Source organism: Sapajus apella, unplaced genomic scaffold (genome assembly GCF_009761245.1).
Source record: "Sapajus apella isolate SASKATOON/1434 unplaced genomic scaffold, GSC_monkey_1.0 scaffold72, whole genome shotgun sequence".
Classification (NCBI taxonomy): domain Eukaryota; kingdom Metazoa; phylum Chordata; class Mammalia; order Primates; family Cebidae; genus Sapajus; species Sapajus apella.
The window spans coordinates 7,917,509-7,935,403 of NW_022437012.1; the positions used below are offsets into that span (position 1 = coordinate 7,917,509).

General features: G+C 40.0%; 1 protein-coding gene and 1 long non-coding RNA gene across 3 annotated transcripts in view; both read left to right on the forward strand.

The window, feature by feature from the left end:
• LOC116531797 overlaps positions 1-8,772 on the forward strand; it is a 15,803-nt gene extending 7,031 nt beyond the window's left edge. Inside the window, exons 2-3 of the long non-coding RNA XR_004260587.1 lie at positions 6,638-6,644; positions 8,260-8,772. This is a non-coding gene — a long non-coding RNA (uncharacterized LOC116531797). The remainder of the gene's footprint in view (positions 1-6,637; positions 6,645-8,259) is intronic.
• Positions 1-17,895, forward strand: part of GPR39 (G protein-coupled receptor 39) — a 219,258-nt gene that overhangs the window by 72,433 nt on the left and 128,930 nt on the right. The window lies entirely within an intron of this gene.

Genomic DNA, 17,895 nt, shown 5'->3' on the forward strand with positions numbered 1-17,895 from the left:
GGGCATCCTTGTCTGGTGCCACATTTCAAGGGGAATGCTTCCAGTTTTTGCCCATTCAGTATGATATTGGCTGTTGGTTTGTCATAAATAGCTTTTATTATTTTGAGATACGTTCCATCGATACCTAGCTTATTGAGGGTTTTTAGCATAAAGGGCTGTTGAGTTTTGTCAAAGGCCTTCTCTGCATCAATTGAGATAATCATGTGGTTTTTGTCTTTGGTTCTGTTTATGTGGTGAATTACGTTTATAGACTTGTGTATGTTGAACCAGCCTTGCATCCCCGGGATGAAGCCTACTTGATCATGGTGGATAAGCTTTTTGATGTGCTGTTGCAATCGGCTTGTCAGTATTTTATTGAAGATTTTTGCATCTATGTTCATCATGGATATTGGCCTGAAGTTTTCTTTTCTTGTTGAGTCTCTGCCGGGTTTTGGAATCAGTATGATGTTGGTGTCATAAAATGATTTGGGAAGAATTCCCTCTTTTTGTATTGTTTGGAATAGTTTCAGAAGGAATGGTACCAGCTCCTCTTTGTATGTCTGGTAGAATTCAGCTGTGAACCTGTCTGGACCTGGGCGTTTTTTGGGTGGTAAGCTCTTAATTGCTGCCTCAACTTCAGACCTTGTTATGGGTCTGTTCAGGGTTTCGGCTTCTTCCTGGTTTAGGCTTGGGAGGAGGCAAGTGTCCAGGAATTTATCCATTTCTTCCAGGTTTATTAGTTTGTGTGCATAGAGTTGTTTGTAATAATCTCTGATGATGGTTTGAATTTCTGTGGAATCTGTGGTGATATCCCCTTTATCATTTTTTATTGCATCAATTTGGTTATTCTCTCTTTTCTTTTTTATTAATCTGGCTAGTGGTCTGTCTATTTTGTTGATCTTTTCAAACAACCAGCTCCTGGATTTATTGATTTTTTGAAGGGTTTTTTGTGTCTCTATCTCCTTCAGCTCTGCTCTGATCTTAGCTATTTCTTGTCTTCTGCTAGACTTTGAGTTTTTTTTATCTTGCTCCTCTAGCTCTTTCAGTTTTGACAATAGGGTGTCAATTTTTGATCTCTCCTTGCTTCTCATGTGGGCACTTATTGCTATATATTTTCCTCTAGAGACTGCTTTAAATGTGTCCCAGAGATTCTGGTATGTTGTGTCTTCATTCTCGTTGGTTTCGAAGAACATCTTTATTTCTGTCTTCATTTCATTGTTTATCCAGTCAACATTCAAGAGCAAGTTGTTCAGTTTCCATGAAGAATAGTAGGTGCTCAAAAAACATGAGTTATTAATTTTCATGGATAGACATAGAAAGTAAATAATATACATACATACAGGAGAGAATGCTGAGTGAGCAGAGCAGAGAAACCATCAGAGAAGGTGGGAATTCCAAGTAGGGAATGATCAATAGTAATAAATACACCAAATACTTCATTCATATATATATATACCATATAAACATATAGATATACACACACACACTCCATATGATATATATACATATATACTATATATATATACACACACACATATATATATACCATATGGTGTGTGTGTGTGTGTGTGTGTGTGTATATATATATACATATATATATATATATATATATGTATATATATGGTAGCATCAATAGGATTGGATATGTGGGAGGAGAGAGAAAGAGGAGTCCATGATGAGTCTGCCATTTCTGATATGGGCAGTTAGGTAGATAGTGACCATGTGAATGTATGCAATTTGGGAGAGGAATCAGGTTGGAAAGGAAAATTTTGAACATGTTAAGTGGAAGGTGCCTGTAACTGATCTACATAGGGTTCTCCAGCAGATGGTGGATGGCATAGGCTTGGGTTTTAGCAGAGCACCACAGGCTGTGGCTAGATGCACACATAGGAGTCATTTGCAGAGGCCTTGGGTATGTTGAAACCACCAGGAGAGAATGCCGAATGTGCAGAGCAGAGGGACCATCAGAGAAGGTGGGAATTCCAAGTAGGCAATGATCAATAGTAATAAATACACCAAACACTTCCAATCCACTGAAGACTGAAAGTATTTCTAGTGGCAGCATGGCTTCATTGACTCCATAGCTGGTGGGGTGTCTCTGGAGGTGGGGGAGCAGAAGGCAGGTTATGGGGCACTGGGGAGCAGCTAGGAGGTGAGGGAGTAGAGACAGTATGTATAGGCAGATCTTCTAGGAACCCTGATCATGAAGAGGTGGGAGACAAGATACAGGTTCCTCATTGAGTTGCCTTCCCTAAATCAGGGTTTGGATTCACAGGCTAAACCAGGGGACCTTGTAAAAATGATCCAAGGCTTAATCTGGCTGACGTCTCTACATCCTTCTGAGAAAGACCTCCTGAACACCCCATCTCTCCTAGCCTCTCCATTCAACTAAGGACATGAACGTGTTTATTGCCCATCTTTTCTCTAGTAAAATCCAGGATCCATGAAGGCAGGCGTCTTTGCTGCCTTGTTCCTTTGGTTTTCTCATCACTCAGTAATGCCTGGTATTATTTGGCATCAATTCCTGTCACTCACTGTGTCACTTTATCACATAAGGTTTCTGTTATGGGACCCAGAGGAGAATTGAGCAGCCAAATTGTTTTCATCACATGGACACTATGCCCTGTTTTATGTTTCCCTCTGATTATGCTTTTCTCTAGGCTTTAGTCATTAGAAATGGAGTCAAATTTGCATCCTATCTTTAGCAGATGATACAACATCCGGGCACATGCTTTTGTGTGAATTCATTCAACACACCACTAACTTCGAGCTTTTTTATCCTCATCTTATTTTCCATTTATCTAATTTCTTCTTTTCTTTATATTTGATATTTGTTTTTCTTATCCAGAGTGCAGTTTCCCAAGTTTCTTCAAATGTTTTTTGGAAAAAGAGTGAGGTTATATGTCAATAATGAGAAAAATAGGATGGTAAATAGAAGTTGTGCAGAATTGGGTTTTGAGATTTAAGAGAAATCAAGTAGGGAAGAGGCTGACTTTACAGGTAAAGGGGGTACCCTGAGGGGATTGGGGAGATGGGGATGTGATCCATAGCCTTGGTGGGTTTCTAGGAGATTTCAGCTTTGTTGGAGACACATCAAAGACACTAGGAAGAGAATAACAAAACAAAGCCATAGAAGAGCATGTGCTGTCATGAATGGTTCAGAAGGCTTGGATACGGGTACCAAAGAGGAGAGAGTGTCGTATATACCAGCATGTTCTAGAAGGCTTCATGGAGGATTTTAGGCAAATTCAGCCTTGAAATGGGAATAAGATCTAAAAAGAGCAAGTGAACCTTCCATTTGTCAAGAAAAAATTGAATGTGGCAGTGGCTTTTGGGTGGCAAGTGGCCAGAAATCTAGGTCCACCCTTGCTGGGAAGGAGGCACTAGCTGGAGTTTGGACTGCAGTGGGCTGTTGAGGTCACTTCGTGGACTTCAGTTTGGAAGCCCCAAGCTGTGGGGGTGTCTTTGCCCAGGTCCTAACAGGATGATCTCCTCTCTTGCCTGGCTGCTCAACTTGCCGTTACTGGCCAAGCTTTTCAGATAAGTGCATTCATTCCTGCCCATTCAGATCTGCTTTCTTTGCTGACCTTGGCAGCAGAAATGCCAGGCTGGATTGAAATTTCACTTAAGGTGCACAGAGCATCCCTTCCTTGCCGACTCATCAGCCAGCAATAAATGGAACTTCCTGACAGTTTTAAATTTTCTGCCAGGGAGCAGCTGGTGAGTGTTCCTGTGGAGAAGCAGTCTTTGAGAAGTTTTATCAGTATCTGGCTAGAGAATGTTGTTTTCTCCCTCTCCTCCCCTTTCCTCCCCTCATTCCTCTCTTCTCTCTCCCTCTCTTCTCTTCCCCTTCCCGCTTCTTTCCTTTTAACCCCTCTCTTCTTCTAAGTCTTACCTGTAAAGTCTTTGTACTTCTTCAGTCCCTAGCCGCTGAAAATTAATTCAGGGACAAGAGAAGGCCTTCTCTGCACAGCTTTCTGAGTTACTGATTACTGTCTTTAAGAGTCAAAGAGCTGGCCAGGCGCAGTGGCTCACACCTGTTTTTCCAGCACTTTGGGAGGTGGGTGGATTGCAAGGTCAGGAGACTGAGATGTTCCTGGCCAACATGGTGAAACTGCATCTCTACTAAAAATACAAAAATTAGCTGGGTGTTGTGATGCATGCCTGTGGTCCCACCTATGCTGAAGGCTGAGGCAGGAGACTCACTTGAACCTGGGAGGCAAAGGTTAGAGTGAGCTGAGATCACACCGCTGCACTCCAGCCTGGTGATAGAGTGAGACCCCATCCAAAAAAAGAAAAGATTCAAAGAGCAACCTTTTTTTTTTTTTTTTTTTCAAGGTTCTCTTAATGAGCCATTTTAGCATCAGACTTCCAATTTTCACCCCTGCCAGATAACAGCCACTGGGAAGGTTTGGGAAACCAGTCTCCTTTCCAGAGACTTGTAGCTATTGGGCTACAGGAGCAATATAATCATTCCCCATTAGTGCTCTATGAAAGTGCAGATGGTGTACAGAGTCCTGATGCTAGTTTGCTTGCCTTTTTTTCACCCTCCCTGAAGCATTTTGGTTTATGCCCCTTCATTTCAGAAAACAAGGAAAAGGCCTGGCTCAGTGTGTTTGGGTGAATATCAGTACAGTATCATAAATTTCCTATATGAAACCTAAGCTTTATTGTTATTTACCTAGGCATGTGAAGACACCTGTTAGCCTCCAGTAGGAAAATATGTTAATCACAGCTCCCTTTGCTGCTGCAGCAAGTGCATGGTCCCCTCCCAAAGTAATAATCTGTCACCTTAAAACAAAGGCAACAGCCTGAAAAATAACCTGATAATTGTATTAGTGATCCCCAGCAAGGCAATTAAAACAGAAGTATAGATGTCCTCTGGGGAAGAGGTTTCAGACCTTGGCCAAGCTCCATTATCCCCTTTACCTAACCTTTTTGTTTTCTCTCCAGTTCTCCTCAGCTCTGGGTCTTTTGGAGATTAGAAATATTTCTGACATGCTGTGTAAATATATGCAAATTCAATGTGAGTTCTTGTCAGCTCCACTTTGCCCCATGTGGCTGCGCTGCCTGTGCAGTGTTGGGCTGCCGGCCTCCTGGAATCGCAGCAATATGGCCTGTGCACCCTGCGCCAGGAGCCTTTAGCAGCCTTGAGGAATCAGATTATGGAGCTCTGACATCTCCGTGGTATCAGTGAGTGGAACCCAGGCTTCTAGGCTGTGGAACAGCACAAAGCAATGTCAAAGGCAGGAGGCAAAGTTGCTGATGTCTACTGATTTTTAGAATATCTACTTGGTTTCCCAATTTTATTTTAATCTATATGCAGCCACATTAGAAACTGGCTATCATGACAGCAGTGATTATCTGATGATGTCCTTATACATGCATGTCTTTCAGTGCTGGTCTTTTAAGTTGATTGCTGCTGAGATTTTCTAGAGGAGCACATCCTGATGTGTATGTGGGCAGACATGTGGCTCTCTGTGTATAAACGCATGCAGAGTATGATCAACACAAGGGTCAACATTACATTTGCATATTAACTCCAAATAACCAACATGTGACTCCTAAAATAGGCATTCTCAAGCAAAGGGAAAGTTGTCTTGATTTTCTTGAGATTGTCGTGGGTCCTCCTATCCTTTCCTTTAAGGGTTTTCCCATCTTCACTCATCTTCATTGGCCTGTTTGTCGGGGCCAGTAAGATAGGAAGTGTGGTTCTGGGTGGGTAGGAAAAGCCAAAAAAAAAAAAAAAAGTTATGGGTAACTGGAAGAGAATTTTCAGAACTTATGTGACTACCACCACCTTCAAATGTAACTTTTCAATTGAGAGCAAAGGATTCTTTGCTAGATTCCATTCTCTTATCTTTCTTGCCCGTATGTCATCATGCAAACAGTAAAAAGGTGAATGTTGGACTCACATAGGACTTTAATGTAATTGTCATTAACAATTAAGAGCCATTATTATTTCCCATTTTGGAACAAAGCCCTTCCTAACACCCTACTTATTATGCCATCACCTGGAGTGCATATGAATAAATTCCTGCTGCTGCTCACCCTGAAGCTGCCCAAGGAAGAAGCAGCTCAAACAAATCTTAGCCCTCTCATTTGGAGAGTCCGCCCTAATGACTCACTGATAGTTATTGAGAAACAGATTCATCCATCTCTGTGGATGGCTGAAAGAGAAGAGAGTGATCTGAAGGGCTCAGGAGTCCTTTAGAGATTATATTACTAAAGATTCCTCTATGAGTGTGCCCTATTAAAATTTATGGAAAAACAACCTGAATTCTGGGTCCCTGTAAAAGGCTCCAACCTGAATTTATCATTGAATCTGCATTATCTTAGGATTACCCTTCAGTTATGATGACAGTACAGGGCTTGACAATTGTGTCATATTTTTGATATTTAATTGATGTGTGATTTTTTTATTTTTAAATTTTAGTATTTCAGTACGTTTGTGGGGAGCAGATAATGCTTGGTTACACGAATAAGTTTTTCGTGGTGATTTCTGAGATTTTGGTGCACCCATTCACCCAAACAGTATACACTGACCCCATTGTATAGTCTTGTGTCCCTTGCCACCCTTCACCCTTTCCCAAGTCCCCAGAGTCTATCTTTTCTTTTTTTTTTTGAGACAGATTCTCTCTCTCTTACCAGGCTGGAGTGCAGTGGTGCGATCTCGACTCACTGCAACCTCTGCCTCCTGGGTTCAAGTGATTCTCTTGCCTCAGCCTCCTGAGTAGCTAGAACTACAGGCTCGTGCCACCACACCCAGCTAATTTTTTGTATTTTTAGTAAAGACAGGGTTTTACCATGTTGGCCAGGATGGTCTTGATCTCTTGACTTTCTGATCCAACTGCCTCTGCCTCCCAAAGTGCTGGGATTACAGGGATAAGCCACCAAACCCAGCCAAATGTACCATTCTTATGCCTTTGTGTTCTCATAGCTTAGCTCCCAATTATGAATGAGAACATATGATGCTTGGTCTTCCATTCCTGAGCCACTTCACTAGAATAACCATCTCCAGTTCCATCCAGGTGGCTGCAAATGCCATTAATTCATTCCTTTTTATGGAAGAGTAGTATTCTATTTGTGTATCACATTTTCTTTATCCACTCATTGATTGATGGACATTTGGGCTGGTTCCGTATTTTTGCAATTGCATATTGTGCTCCTATAAACATGCATGTGCAAGCATCTTTTTTGTAATGACTTATTTTCCTCTGGGTAAGTGGTGGGATTGCTGGATCAAATGGTTGATCTACTTTTAGTTCTTTAAGGAATTTCCACACTGTTTGCCATAGTGGTTGTACTACTTTACTTCCCACTAGTAGTGTAAAAGTGTTTCCTTTTCACTGCATCTCCATCAACATCTATTATTCTTTGATTATGGCCATTCTTGCAGGAGTAAGTTGGTATCATATTGTGGTTTTGATTTGCATTTCCCTGATAATCAGTGATGTTGAGCATTTTTTCATATACTTGTTGATCATTTGTATGACTTCTTTTGAGAATTGTCTGTTCATGTCTTTAGCCCACTTTTTGATGGGGTTTTTTTTTTCTTGATGATTTGAGTTCTCTATAGATTCTGAATATTAGTCCTTTGTCAGATGTATAGATTGTGAAGATTTTCTCCCACTCTGTGGGCTGTCTGTTAACTCTGCTGCTTATTTCTTTTGCAGAGCAGAAAATTTTTCGTTTAATTAAGTTCCATATATTTATTTTTGTTTTTGTTGCATTTGCTTTTGGGTTCTTGGTCATGAAGGCCTTGACTAAGCCAATGCCTAGAAGGGTTTTTCTGATGTTATCTTCTAGAATCTTTTTGGTTTCAGGGTCTTATATTTAAGTTTTGATCCATCTTGAGTTGATTTTTATATAGGGTGAAAGATGAGGATCTACTTTCATTCTTCTATATATGGCTTGCCAATTATCCCAGCGTCATCTGTTGAATAGGGAGTCTTTTCCCCATTTATGTTTCTGTTTGCTTGGTCAAAAATTAGTCAGCTGTAAGCATTTGGTTTTATTTCTGGGTTTCATTCCCTTGGTCTATGTGCCTATTTTTATACCAGTACCATGCTGTTTTGGTCACCATGGTCTTATAGTTTAGTTTGAAGTTGGTCAGTGTGATGCCTCCAGATTTGTGGGGTTTGTTGTTGTTGTTGTTGTTGTTTGTTTGTTTGTTTTGCTTAGTCTTGCTTTGGTTATGCAGACTCTTTTTTGGTTCCATATGAATTTAAGGATTGTTTTTTCTAGTTGTGTAAATAATGATGATAGTATTTTGGTAAGAATTGCTAGACTGCTTTTGGCAGAATGGTCATTTTCACAATGTTGATTCTATCCATCCATGAGCATGGGATGTGTTTCCATTTGTTTGTGTTGTCTATGATTTCTTTCAGCAGTGTTGTGTAGTTTTCTTTGTAGAAGACATTCATGTTCGTGGTTAGGTATATTCCTAAGTATTTTGTTTTTTTGCAGGTACTGTGAAAGGGGTTGAATTATTGATTTGATTCTCATCTTGGTCACTGTTGGTATATAACAGAACTACTGATTTGTATATGTTAATTCTGTATACTGAAACTTTGATGAACTCATCTACAAGATTTAGGAGCTATTTGGATGAGTCTTGAAGGTTTTCTATGTACATGATAACATCTTCAGCAAACAGCAACAGTTTGACTTTCTCTTTACTGATTTGGATGCATGCCCTTTATAGTTCTTTCTCCAGTTGCTTTGGCTAGGACTTCCAATACTCTATTGAATAGAAGTGGTGAAAGTGGGCATCCTTGTCTTGTTCCAGTTCTCAGGGGGAATGCTTTCAACTCTTCCCTATACAGTATAATGTTGGCTGTGAGTTTGTCATAGATAGCTTTGCTTACCTTAAGGTATGTCCCTTATATGCTGATTTTGCTGAGGATTTTAATCATAAGAGGATGCTGGATTTTGTCAAATGCTTTTTCTGCATATATTGAGATGATGTGATATTTGTTTTTAATTCTGTTTATGTGCTGTATCACACTTATTAACTTACATATGTTAAATTATCCTGCATCCCTGATATGAAACCTACCTGATCCTGGTGGATTATCTTTTTATTATGCTGTTGGGTTTGGTTTGCTAGCATTTTGTTGAGTATTTTTGCATCTGTGTTCATCAGTGGTATTGGCCTGTATTTTTCTTTTTCTGTTATGTTCTTTTCTAGTTTGGCATTAGGATGATACTGGCTTCATAGGATGATTTAGGGAGGATTCCCTTTTTGTCTTTCTTTTGGAATAGTGTCAACAGGATTGGTACCAGTTCTTCTTTGAATATCTGATAGAATTCAACTGTGAATCCATCTAGTCCTGGACTTTTTTTGTTGGCAATATTTTAATGACCCTTTTAATCTCATTGCTTGTCATTTCTCTGTTCAGAGATTCTGTATCTTCCTGGTTAAATCTAGGAGGGTTGTATATTCCCAGAAATTTATCCATCTCCTCTAGGTTTTCTAGTTTATGTTCATAAAGGTGTTTATAGTAGCCTTGAATAATTTTTTGTGTTTCTGTGATATCAGTTGTAATATCTCCTGTTTTATTTCTAACTGAGCTTATTTGAATTTTCTCTCTTCCTTTCTTGGTTAATCTTGCAAATGGTCTATTAATTTTATTTATCTTTTTAAAGAACCAAGTTTTGTTTCATTTATCTTTTTGTATTGGTTTTTTGTTTCAATTTCATTTAGTTCTACTCTGATCTTTGGTATTTCTTTTCTTCCGCTGGGTTTGGGTTTGGACTGCTCTTGTTTCTCCAGTTCTGTGAGGTATGACCTTAGATTGTCTGTCTGTGCTCTTTCAGACTTTTTGATGTAGGCATTTCATGCTATGAACTTTCCCCTTAGCACTGTTTTTGCTGTATCCCACAGGTTTTGATAGGTTTTGTCACTATTGTTCAAAGAATTTTTAACTTTCCATCTGGATTGTATTGTTGACCCAGTGAGCATTCAGGAGCAGGTTCTTTAATTTCTATGTATTTGCATGGTTTTGAGGGCTCCTTTTAGAGTTGATTTTTAGTTTTAGTCCACTGTGGTCTGAGCGAGCACTCAACATAATTTTGATTTTCTTAAATTTACTGCGACTTGTTTTGTGGCCTATCTTATGGTCTATCTTGGAGAATGCTCCATGTGCTGATAAATAGAATGTATATTCTGCAGTTGCTGGGTAGAATGTTTTGTAAACATCTGTTAAATCTGTTTGTCATAGGTTATAGACCTAAATCCATTGTTTAAGTCCATTGTTTCTTTGTTGACTTTCTGTCTTGATGATCTGTCTAGTGTTGTCAGTGAAGCATTAAAGTCCCCCACTATTATTGTGTTGCTGTCTATCTCATTTCTTAGGTCGAGCAGTTATTGTTTTATAAATTTGGGAGCTCCAGTGTTAGGGCATATATATTTAGAATTGTGATATTTTCCTGTTGCACATGTTCTTTTATCATTATATAATGTCTCTCTGTCTTTTTAAACTGCTGTTGCTTTAAAGTTTGTTTTGTCTAACATAAGGATTGCTATTCCTGCTCACTTTTGTTTGTCTGGAAGACTGTATCTTTCCTTTGTTTATGAAGCTTAGTTTTGATGGATACAAAACTTAGCTGATAATTGTTTTCTTTTGGAGGATTAAAATAGGACCCCAATCCCTTCTAGCTTGTAGGGCTGAGAAATCTGCTATTAATCTGATATATTTTACTTTATAAGTTACCTGATGCTTTTGCCTTTCAGCTCTTCAGATTCTTTTCTTCATCTTGACTTTAGATAACCTGATGACTATGTGCCTAGGCAATGATCTTTTTGCAATAAATTTCCCAGATGTTCTTTGGCTTTGTGTATTTGAATATCTAGATCTCTAGCAGGGCTGGGGAAGTGTTTCTCAATGGTTCCCTCAAATATGTTTTCCAAATTTTTAGATTTCTCTTCTTCTTTGGGAACACCAATTATTCTTAGGTTTGGACATTTAACATAGTTCCCAACTTCTTGGAGGCTTTGTGCATTTAAAAAAATTTTTTTTCCTCTGATGGGTTGGGTTAATTCAAAAGCCCTGTCTTGGAGCTCTGAAATTTATTATTCTACTTGTTCAGTTCTATTGCCAAGACTTTCTAGTGCATTTTTTTTTCTGTCCTTTCCAGAAGGTTGTGATTCTTTTTTTGTTTATGCTCCCTATTTCAGTGAATATTTTTTCTTTCATATCTTGTATGTATCATGTTTTGATTTCTTTAAGTTGGACTTTACCTTTCTGTGGTACCTCCTTGATTAGATTAATACTTGACCTTCTGAATTATTCTTCTGACAAATCAGAGATTTTGTCTTGGTTTGGATACATTGCTGGTGAGCTGTTATGATCTTTTGGAGGTGTTAAAGAAGTTTGTTTTGTCATATTATCAGAATTGTTTTTCTGGTTCCTTCTCATTTGGGTAGACTATATCGGAAGGAAGATTTGGGATTCAAGGACAGCTGTTCAGATTCTTTTGTCCCATGGAGTGCTACCTTGTTGTTCTCCCCCTTCTCCTAGGAATGGGGCTTCCTGAGAGTTGAACTATAGTGATTGTTTTTGCTCTTCTGGGTCTAGCCACCTAGTGGAGCTACTGGGCTCCAGGCTGGTACTGGGGAGTGTTTGCAAAGAGCCTTGTGATATGATCCATCTTCAGGTCTTCTAGTTGTGGATACCAGCACCTGCTCTGGTGGAGGTAGCAGGGGAATGAAATGGACTCTGTGTGAGTCCTTGATTGTGTTTTTATTTAGTGCACTGGCTTTTTGTTGTTCAACCTCCAGCCAGGAGGTGGCACTTTCAAGAGTGCATCAGCTGCAGTTCTATAGGGAAGATGCAAACTTGCCCTAGGAACACCTTGTTAAGTAATCAGGTTTCTCAGGTGGTGGGCAGGGCCTTAGAGCTCCCGAGAGATTGTGACCTTTGTTTTTGCCTACGAGGGTTGGTAAAGAAAGACCACCAGGTGGGGGAAAAGATAGGCATCTCTAAGCTTAGCCTCTCCTTGGGCAGGGCTTGCTGTGGCTACTGTGGGGGATGGGGGTGTGGTTCCCAGTCCAGTGGAATTATATTCCCAGGCGGATTATGGCTGCCTCTGCTGAGTCATACAGGTCAACAGGGAAGTGAGGGAAAGCCAGCTGTCACAGGCCTCACCCTGCTTCCATGCAGCCTGTAGTCCTAAAGGCTAGCCTCATTTCCTTCATGCTCCCCCAACAACACTGAATCTATTTGCAGGCAGCTGGTGACCAGGGCTGAGAACTTGTACCAGACCATGAGTCTCCCTTTTGAGAAAGCAAGCAGATTCACAGTTTTTGGCATCTCAGGGAGCCTGCAGCAGTGATCCAGTTCCTTCAAAGCGTCTGTGGATTCTCTCAGCTTTCCTGGTATGTTCTTGCAGTAGTTTTTGGAGCAAACATTCATAGTGTGAGTCTTCACATGCTGCTCTGTCTGTCCAAGCGGCAGCTGCAAGCTAGTCCTGCTTCCTAGCATATCTATGATTCTTTAGCAACTGAAAGTCTAAAGCCATCATTTGTCTCCTCTTGCCACGATGACTAAATATAAATATGTATTTCACATGTCTCCTAACTGGCAAAAAATGCCCCTCAATGGAACTTTAGTTTCCATTACCTGTGAAAGAAGGAGCAAGTCACTGCTATAAGGTGTCACTCGGCCTCTTGGGCCCTGGTTCTAGAAGCTCTGGATAGTGACTGCCTGTCATTGGAGTGCTCAGAATCTCTTTGTGCTTGAAGTTCTCAGAGAGAACATATATCTGGGCTAGTTCTGAGCTGCTCTTCCTGAGGACACCCTTCCGTCACCTCTTCAGGGAAGAGCCTGTCCCTCCCAACTGTCCATATAGAGACTCCCCTCAGACTGACTTATAATTCTCTCACACTTCTCAATTTCAGCTCCTACCAGTGGCATTTTGTGTGGCATATTTTATGTTTCCACATAAAATAGAATTAAAGCAAAGACTTAAAAGAATTAATAACCATCTGATGACTTTCTGTCACACCCGTAAAATCCTAGTGTAATTTAAAAATATGTATAGTTTTTGAATTCATATGTTAAAATGTTTAAATAATGTTTTCTTGGTGTAAAAGAACAACAATGGGGTACTCTAAAGAGGCTCCAAAGTGAATTGTGTACACTACCTATTCCATATTTGGAGTTAGATTACCTCAGCATAGCTCTCCACATTTGGTGGAAATCTGTCAGTTGTTTTTGTGTGATATGCTAATAATAATAGGCATGTGTCTTAGCATGTTACCTATGACAAAATACCTAAAACTGGATAATTAAGAAAGAAAAGGAATTCATTTATTACAGTTATGGAGGCTGAGAAATTCAAGGTAGAGAGGCTGCATCTGGTGAGCACTTTATTGTTGGTAGGTACTCTGCAGAGTTCTGAAGTAGGACAGAGCATCACATGGTGAGAGGCTGAGCTTGCTAGATGGGATCTCTCTTCCACTTCTTTTTTTCTAATTAAGAAATTTATTAATACATAATATGTATACATACTTATGAGGTACATGTGATATTTTGTAACATGCATAGAATGTTTAATGAGTAAAACACCAAAAGCAATGGCAACAAAAGCCAAAATAGACAAATGGGATCTAATTAAACTCCAGAGCTTCTGCACAGCAAAAGAAACTATCATTAGAGTAAACCGGCAACCAACAGAAAGGGAAAAAATTTTTGCAATCTACCTACCTGACAAAAGGCTAATATCCAGAATCTACAAAGAACTTAAATTTACAAGAAAAAACAACCCCATCAAAAAGTGGACAAAGGATATGAACAGACATTTCTCAAAAGAAGACATTTATGCAGCCAACAAACATATGAAACAAAGGTCATTATCACTGGTCATTAGAGAAATGCAAATCAAAACCGCATTGAGATACCACCTCACACCAGTCAGAATGACGATCATTAAAAAATCAGGAGACAACAGATGCTGGAGAGGATGTGGAGAAAAAAGAACAGTTTTACACCATTGGTGGGAGTGTAAATTAATTCAGCCATTGTGGAAGACAGCGTGGCAATTCCTCAAGGATCTAGAAATAGAAATACCATTTGATCCAGCAATCCCATTACTGGGTATATACTCAAAGGATTATATATCATTCTATTATAAAGACACATGCACACGTATGTTTATTGCGACACTGTTCACAATAGCAAAGACTTGGAACCAACCCAAATGTCCATCAGTGATAGACTGGATCAAGAAAATGTGGCACATATACACCATGGAATACTATGCAGCAGTAAAACAGGATGAGTTCATGACCTTTGCAGGGACATGAATGAAACTGGAAACCATCATTTGCAGCAAACTGACACAAGAACAGAAAATCAAACACTTGCATGTTCTCACTCATAAGTGGGTGTTGAACAATGAGAACACACGGACACAGGGAGGGGACCATCATACATTGGGGCCTGGGGGTTGGGGGCTAGAAGAGGAATAGCAGGGTTGGGGGGATTGGGAAGGAATAGCATTAGGAGAAATACCTAATGTAGATGATGGGGCGATGGATGTAGCAAACCACCACCATAGCATGTGTATATCTGTGTAAAAAACTGCGTGATCTGCACATGTACCCCAGAATTTAAAGTTAAATAAATAAATAAATCATTAATTCATTGATGGACACTTAGGTTAATTCCGTATCTTGGCTATTGTGAATTGTGCTGCAATAAACATGGGGATTCAGGTATCTTTTTGATATACCAATTTCTATTCTTTTGGATAAACACCAAGGAGTGGGATTGGTGGATCATATGGTAGTTCTAATTTTAATTTTTTGAGAAATCTCCATACTGTATTCTGTAGTGGCTGTACTAATTTACATTCTTAGCAACAGTATATGAGCTCCCTTTACTCTGTATCCTTGCCGGCTCTGTTACTTTTTGTCTTTTTTATAATAGTCATTTTAACAGGGGTAAGATGATATCGTATTATGGTTTTGATTTGCATTTCCCTGATGATTAGCAATGCTGAGCATTTTTTTCATGTACCTGTTGGCCATTTCTATGTTTTCTTTGGAGAAATGTCTATGTATCTTCTTTGCCCACTTTTCAAAGAGGTTGTTGGGGTTTTTTTTTTGCTGTTGTTTGAGCTCTTTTTATATTTTGAATATTAGTCCCTTGTTAGATGAACAGTTGACAAATATTTTCTCCCATTCAACAGGTTGTCTCTTTACTCTGTTGATTGTTTCCTTTGCTGTGCAGAAGCTTTTTAGTTTAATATGACCCTATTTGTCTATTTTTATTTTTGTTGCCCATGCTTTTGAGGTATTAGCCATTGTAGAGTCCGTTCTCATGCTACTATGAAGAAATACCCAAGAGCGTGTAATTGATAAAGGAAAGAGATTTAATTGACTCACAATTCTGTATGGCTAGGAGGCCTCAGGAAACTTACAATACAGCAGAAGGCACTGTTTCACAGGAGAGAGAATGAGTGTTGAGTGAAGGCAGAAGCCCCTATGAAACCATCAGCTCTCAAGAGAACTCACTCACTATGACAAGAACAGCATGGAGGTAACCACCCCCATGATCTAATTACCTCCCACCAGGTCCCTCCCATGACATGTGGGGATTAGGGGAACTACAATTCAAGATGAGATTTTGGTGGGGACACAGCCAAACCATATCAGACCTAAATTCTTTACCAATGTCCTGAAGTGTTTCTCCTATACTTTTTTGTAGTAGATTTATAGTTTCAGGTCTTGCATTTAAATCTTTAATCTACCTTGAGTTCATTTTTTTTCTCTTCTAATAAACCCACCAGTCCCACTTCCATGATAACTCATTAATTCATGAACCCATAAATGCATTAATTCACTTATGAGGGCAGAGCCATTATGACCCAATCACTATTTATTTATTTATTTATGCCAGGCTGGAGTGAAGTGGCGTAATCTTGGCTCGCTGCAACCTCCGCCTCCTGGGTTCAAGCAATTCTTCCTCTTCAGCCTCCTGAGTAGCTGGGACCACAGGCACGTGCCACCATGGCTGGCTGTTTTTTTGTATTTTTAGTAGAGACGGGGTTTCACCATGTTGGCCAGGATAGTCTCGATCTCTTAACCTTGTGATCGGCCTGCCTCGGCCTCCCAAAGCCAATCACCTTTTAAAGGCCCCATCTCGGCTGGACGTGGTGGTTCACACCTGTAATCCCAGCACTTCTGGAGGGTGAGGTGGGTGGATAACAAGGTCAGGAGTTCAAGACCAGCCTGGACAAAATGGTGAAACCCTGTCTCTACTAAAAATACAAAAATAAGCTAGGTGCAGTGGGAGTCGCCTGTAATCCCAGCTACTCGGGAGGCTGAGGCAGAAGAATTGCTTGAACCCAGGCAGCAGAGGTTGCAGTGAGCAGAGATCACACCACTGCACTCCAGCCTGGGTGATAGAGTGAGACTCCATCTCAAAAAAATAATAATAATAAAAAAAATAAACACTCCACTTCTCAATACTATCACATTGGGGATTCAATTTCAACAACTTTTGGAGGTGACAATAGTCAAACCATAGCAGCATGTAGATAGGAAATAATTTTATTTACATATAGATGAGAAATAATAACTAAGGAAAATACTAGGTAGTGCTCAGTGAACTAGAGGAAGGTAGGGCAAACTATAGTATTCTATATTTTGTTAGACCTTAAAAGAGTCAGAAGAGGTTGTAAAAATAAGTAGGTAAGCCACTGTCCTGCTGCCTAGTGGGGCATAGATTTTATTAGTGATGGGTAACATTTATGAGTGCTTTCTGATGTCAGCACTGGCCTAAGAATTTCACTGTGTTTTCTTCCTTGTTTTAAATATAGGTACTAAGGATTGAAAAGGATAAGAATTTGCCGCAGTAGATGGCACAGCTAAAAGGTCCCAGCACTAGGGTTTGAACCACAGGAGTCTACATTGCAATTCTGACCACTACCTGGAATTAGGTCAGATTTCACAAGCATGGTCGCCTACAAAGCTAATCTCACTCCAGATATCAGCTGCAAGTTTAAGAAGGTCACAGGCCACTCATACCTTTGATGAACTGGCTATGAGTTTGACTGTGTTCATGACCTCCTCAGCTGTGGCAATTCACTAGAACAACTCACAGAACTTAGGAAAGCACTATACTTACTATTACAGTTTTTATTTTAAGTGATGTAAATCAGGACCAGACAAAAGAAGAGAAGCACAGGGCAAAGAAGAGTCCCAAACATGATTATCTTTGGAACACATGACACTCCCAGCACAATTAACAAAGAATCTCCAGTGAGCTTCAGTATTCACAGTTTTTACTGAGATTTTATTACGTATGTGTGGTTGGTTGAATCATTGGCCATGTGATTGAATTCAATCTCGAGCCCCCAGGTCCTTCTCTGATGCCATATGGTTAAAAGCCCCAACCCTCTAGGCACATGGCTGGTCTTTCCAGCAGGGCAGGTCCCCATCTATAAACTATCTAGGGACTTAGCTGAGTCACCTCATTAGCATAAACTCAGATGTGGTCCAAGGGTCCGCTTGGAGTAACAAAGACACTCCTACTACTTGGGAAATTCCAAGAGTTTAGAGGCTCCCTCCCAGGAGCCAAGAACAAAGGCCAAATTCTTTATTATACAACCCAGTCACTCTGGTGGTAAGGGACCATGAGGCTCATCAAAGGACTTCAGAGCACTCTCAGCCTCCTTCTCTCCTGAGGACTGACATTAAACACTAAGCTCTACAGTAAGGCTCTTGATGAAACATAGACTTCTGTTTCTGAGGTCTTGCCTGTGCTCCAGCTGGGTGGGTTAGTAGAAGGTCTACCCTCTGAGAATTGGAGACTAAATACTCAGGGTCCTCAGAAGTTTCCTAACAAGAGGGTGAAGATTTGCTCTGCAAAGACAGGAAGCCACTTATTTGGACAGCAAACACCT